Raw genomic sequence first — 6391 nt, forward strand, 5'->3', positions numbered from 1 at the left:
ACAGGAAACAATCATTTGCACAACAAAGAAATGCAAATCGCCTAGTCTCACGGTAATCTGTTTGTACGGTACTTAAATACAACAGAGCTGTGATTGCGGTATGGGATGCCTTGGGGAGTCGATAATAAGAATAATAAGTAATAACAAAACCAAGCAAGCTAAGTTGGCATATAGGGCATTGCCCGTGGACTCTATAGTCCTCAAAACCTTTACTTGCAGTGTTATGAGGTATTGTGGTACTCTTTGTACTTTCCCAGGTGATTAATCTTGGATTTGTATACTTCAGAACATTCTGACATCATGTACGTTTTAATTTTCCGTAGGCAAATCAGAAGTATTGTAACAGAGAAGTACAAGTCCAGCTAATTTCCTCATGGATTGCATTCCAAGCTTGTTGGATTTATAGGAATAAATGGATACTCCGTGACTATGGTGTGACCCTGTCAATCAGAGGAAGAGAAGATTAAACATTCATGACTACTGAAAGGCGATTTCCTTCAATTGTTCATCACGCCCCCATTCTTAACCTTCCCCATAGGATTTCCTCTTGCTCTGAACTTCAGAAAAGATTTTGTTGTTCTAAAATTTTTTATGGTACTAACAAACTGATGAAGTGAGCCATAATAATCAAGTATTTGTTGTTTTGCTTCACATTATTCATTTACCTATGGTGTGACTCAGAAAGCAGATTTTTACTGTCATAAACCATTTGCCTAGAAAAAAGAAAGAAGAATTCTCAATCTGTTCATCTATCAAACAAATGCAGTCATGAAAATTAAGCAGTATATCCACAGTAAACCTACCTAAATCAAACAAATATGGTATCTACAGTGAAATATGATTCCATAAAGACTATTTTTTCGTGACTAGCCTGGTAGACCAGATATAGATCTGGAAAAAAATAATGAAGTAATCCAGGTGTAATGCATTAGACTGGGAAAAATCCTGTTATAAAGTGGTTCTGAATTTTTTTTTAGCATTGGAATCTATAGAAGAATTAGCTTTGGAAACAGACTTACTAAAAACATATGGATAGTAAAGATTTTGTCCTTATCCTTCTCATCTCATTTTTGGAAGATGTTTCAGATACACAGGAGATATTAATACCCTCTAAATGCTTATCTGCCCATTCCACACCTATTATGATTTCTCAGCATGTGTAGCGATATTTTCATTAGCAACAGTGTGCTTGGATTAAGCTCTTATCTAACATACATAATGAAATGACGGCAGGGAACTCTTTCTGCTAAAATGAATATAAAAATGAGTTACAGAAACACACCTTGAGTCCAGTATGCTATGTTTCTTGGTATGCCTAACTGTGTGATAAAATGAAGACCATGTGTCGTGGTTTAACCCTAGTCAACGATCTAGTACCATGCAGCCGCTCACTCCCCCTCCTGCACCCCAGAAGGTTGGGTAAGAGAATCAGGAAGAAAAGAAAACTCATAGGTTGAAATAAAGAAAGTTTACTAGCACAGCAAAAGAAGATATAGTGATAGATACATATATTAGTAATTATAATAATAATAAAATATAGGGATAATAAAATATAAAAAATTAATTATGCACAATTTCTCACCACCGGATGACCTGATGACCAATACAGCCCGTCCCAAGCAGCAGTCACAGGATGAAACCAGAAGTGATCCCGATCAGCCAGAGAAAGAGCAAGAGAGATGGCCACTGGTCAGCCTCCACTTACATACTGACCATGACATTTATGGTATGGAATAGTTTCTTTGGCCAGTTTGAGTCAACTCTACTGGCTATACCCCTCCCAGCTTCTTGCACCTGCACATTAGCGAGACCTGGAAAGCTGAAAAAAAGGTCCTTGGTCTCTTTAGCTACAACTGATAACATCAATGTATTGTTAACATTTTTCACATACCAAATCCCATACTAAATTCAAAACAAAGCAGCTACTGTGAAGAAAATTAGTTCCATCCTAGCTGAAACCAGGACACCATGTTAATGGTAAGTCCTGGTTTACATCTCAGCAAAAGGATTACAGATAACAGTCTCTGCCCACCTAGGGACAGTAACACTGCAGAAGTGCTCAACGACAGATCTACTGATGCACAAGCCCACGTGTAAACAGTAGCATGCAGGAATATTTTTTCCTGTTCTAAGGCAATGCCACCTGATGAGTCAAGTCCATTAAATTCTATGTGACAACCTGGGACAAATACAATTCTGCTCCTTAGCAGTTCATGCATTGTAAAGGTAAATGAGACACCTGCTGCTCGCACCAGCTAACTGATGTCTATGAAAGAGAAGTGTCTCTCAATGTGAACAAATATAGATATATCTGTGAACATTATTTCTCAATGAAATTAAAAATTTCACACCACCCTATGGAGTGGGAGAAATGAATTCCATTTCATTCCATCTTTTTAACAGCAGGTAGGATAGAATACAACAGTAAGAGATGATTTTATTTTATCCAGCTGGATGCAAAATTTGCAACTCAACTGTAGAGCTATATCAGTTACTATAAAAGTGTTAAAATACAGTTTTGTTGCCATGCTGAATTGTATTTGGGTGTTGTTTCTTCCCCTCCCCTTACTTGGTCCCTTTCTTAATGGGCAGTAGAAAGAATAGGATGGTGATCCAAATTATGGTAATGAGTCTACTAAATGTCATGCTTCAGCACTGCAGGTCTCAGGAGCAGAACTGGATAGAAGGACTCTGAGGTCTATTGCCCTGTCCTTTTACCTCTAGCATCATAGCTGAAAACAAGGCAATGCCATACCTTGAGAACAGAATGGCAAATCTCTTTCCTAGATTGTACATTTGCACAAAACTGGCAAATTTGGTCATTAGATAAAAACTTTCTGCCCTTTGGAAAGCATATAGGTGGTTTTCATTTTCATCTACTGAATGGATGTGGTTCACAGCATGCATTTGTAAGAGAACAGAGAACCAAGAGGGATTTTTTGGCTTGCTGACTCCAGTTCTTTGCCTCTGTGAGCAATCATGTCATATAATCTTCTTCAGCAACTTGTCAAACTTCAACTTGAAGATTGAAAGTAGGTGACTCCATTTTACCTAATTAATTCCTTGTGAGGAAAGAAATCTTAGATAATGACAGTACCTTTTTCTTCTTCTGTTCTGGGATGGTTACTCACAATTTAGTCTTCTGATAAAACAAAAGTTTGAGTTTGGGGCTTTTCAGTTAGAGTCCAAACTGCTAGCTCCACATGAGCCACCACAAAATATCATGCAAGCTGTTAGATACAAAACAGTGAGAGAGGAAGTTCTTGACTTTCTGTTAGCCCCAAAAAGCTCATCTTCGCCCCTTCCCTCTTTTATAGAATCATAGAATCGTTTACCTTCTTGTGTCCCCAAGGGACCGTTACCCCGGTGTGCAGCTGGACCCACACAAACCTTGTAATGCCAACTCCCAGCACTGTACTCCCTAGCTATTACTTGGCTGTGGGAATACAGTGCAGAGATCCTAAAACTGGCTTTTGCCCACACAACTTACCACTATTGCTCCCAGCAGCACCCATTGACCCTTTTAACATTAGATATTTGAAATGGATAAACCTAGCTCAAACAAATTTTTTCTCTCTCTGGCCTTAAGTTTAACCAGTGCTGAAATGCATTAACATAAAATACATATTGCTGTGTACCCTTTTTAAATTCCTTCCCCCTTGCTTTCCCACACATATATAGATACGCAAACACAGTCTTCAATATCACAAATATAATAAAAAAGATCAGTAGTCTGAAAGTGCCTGGCTGGCAGAAGGGGAGGGCTCTCCTCTCTCTCTTTTTATGTCTCTGAGTCACCTTTCACTAGACTATGTAAGACTTCCATGTTAGGGAAAAAAATATGGTTTCAGGGTTTTGAGTTGAGCATGTGATCTAAAAATTGTGTACATATTCCAGTGTGGTCACGTTCTGCACAGTGACATTATCTTCCCAAACATGTAATGGTACATAACTAGCAATGAGGGACCTTCTTTTTCTATTATGTCCCTAGGATTTCACACCTTGCAAAGACAGTGAATGTCTGAAATTCTCATGCATTTCCTACACACGATTCTTTCTCTGAAAAATCTGGAGAAAAAATAGTAACAGCTAATACACTTCTGGAAACCAAGTTCTTTTCTGAAACGATGATGTTACTGCAGCCATATTTCTTTTCATTCATAGCAGGCATATCATATCGAGAGGTGTACTCTGATAAAGCCAGCAGGCGGAAGCGGGCTATTTAACCTGTAACAGGTAAACTGAAGAATTCTGCTCTTTAATCGTGAAGAGGATTGAAGTGAGTCATTAAAGGCAGTAAATTCAAGCTGTAGTTTCTCTATCTTCTGTAACATTATGAGCAGCCTTTAAAATGAGTATTTTGATGGGAGACAGGAACATTTTTTTGTCACTGGTCAAAGAACAAAAATTCCTGAGTTTTACTTCATGCATCCGGAGAGCTGTAAAACTAACCCAAGGACAAATATGAGGCTGCTGAAATATGAAACAATTAAAGGAAATCCCAGTCTAAATCATAATCTCCAGATGGAAAGTGTAAAAAAAAAAAGAAAAAAAAAGTTTAAGTGGATGCTCATTTTACTCTTTTTTGTTTTTTTTTCAACAAACTCCCCTTACATTTGAAAAAAAAATATTTTGTGGGTTCACACAGAAGTGTTCTACATATACCTATGTTTCCTCAAGAAGTGCCAGTAACAGTTAGTAACTGGAAAATTGAAAAGTAGTTTTCCTTAAAGTTCTGTCACAGTGTTCCTTTTTTGCTTCTAGTAACAGTGGTATGACCCTTCTGTTGGTAGTGATTGACAGTAGCTAAGATCTGGGTTCAATTTGTAGGGCTTACTGGTCATACTCAAACATCATCCCCATGAGCCCTGGCCAGCTGAAGAAATGGTTTCAAGTGAATTAATCCCTATGCACCCAGTAAAGTATCTCTCCATTATAAGTGTTTTGTTAAACAGAAAACATCTAGCCATTCAAGGGGCTACTGAGGGGGGCAAAGAGAAGGAGAATCATAATATATCAACGGTGAAAGTATAAGTGTCTCAGAGAAGGCAATTGCAGCCCCCAGAGCAGGCTGGCAATGGTGCCAAATCCTCCCATCCTGCAGCTGTACATGGCCAAGGAAGCAGAAAACCCTTCATCTGCCGGTACTGCCTTGTGTACATACAGTTTTGTTGCCCATGATTTTTCTAATATGTGACGATACCCATCAAATTTATTTCCCCTGAAAGTTCTTTTTCTTCAGGGATTAGGGCTTGTGCTGTTGTAAATTCAAAGCACCTCCCCTCATTTAATCAATACATTCCAAAACTCTAAGGGTGGGAGTCAGTCCTCTTTTCAAGGAGTGGAAGATTGCTCATTTCATTGGGATTGAACTCACTACCATCAGCAACGTATTTAACAGCTTGCTCTAGCAATGTATTTAACATCCCATCTAGTCAGAAGTGGCAGTGTGGTATACTTGCCAGTATAATGAGTGGTGATAAAATATCCACGAGGGCACCTCAAGTTATGATGATTTTTTTTTTCAGGAAGGGGTACATCTCAGTAGAGAAAAATGAAAGAACTGTTGGGGTTACCAAGAAAATAAATTCTTGTAATACTCAGAAACAAAATGAGCAAAACCAAAATTAAGCTAATATTTGAAATAATAAATTAAGACAAGGTTTAGGATGTATCAACCTGCTTTAGCTTTTTGGTGAAGAAGGTTCCATTTTAATTATGACATCTCAGGATATAATACATTGTATCTATTTTAGATAAGTTCTGTTTCACAAACTTGCAATTCTTTCTTTTTCGTGCAAGAGTAAACAGTGGAAAGAGAATATGAAACCTCGTACTTAGCAAGTTACTTAGCAAGTTATTTAGCAAGTCACTGTAAACCCACATCACCTTGATTCATTTAAAACTTTATTTGCTACAACTTGCTGATAAGCATTCAGAGTGTATGGCCTACATAACACTTTTGGTGGTCTGCCTGCTCTGGTCTTCTGCTGCTAACAGTTACCCATATCAGATGTTTATTTCTGAGGAAAATGAGTCAACTCCCATCTTGGGATACCTTGTCCAGAGAGAAATTGTCATGTTGCTTCTCATTGCTGTTGACTTTCTCACAAAGCATTAAGGCTGATATTTCATACACTTGATGATATGGAAGATTTAATTATCTGCAAAAGTGTCCATGTCTGAACTCAGCTACTTTTCAACTAGGTTAAGATTAGTGTTTATTCTGTTTTACAATTATCATCTCAACAGATGTTTTCAGTAAACTAAACCCACTAAATTTCTTCATTTTATAGTTTACCATAGTTCAGTTTTGTTGCATTTCCACCTACTCTCAGAGCACAAAACAAACTTCAGTCATAGAATTGTTTAATTTGTACATTTTTATCAT

Source organism: Chlamydotis macqueenii, chromosome 3 (assembly GCF_036417535.1).
Source record: "Chlamydotis macqueenii isolate bChlMac1 chromosome 3, bChlMac1.mat, whole genome shotgun sequence".
NCBI lineage: Eukaryota > Metazoa > Chordata > Aves > Otidiformes > Otididae > Chlamydotis > Chlamydotis macqueenii.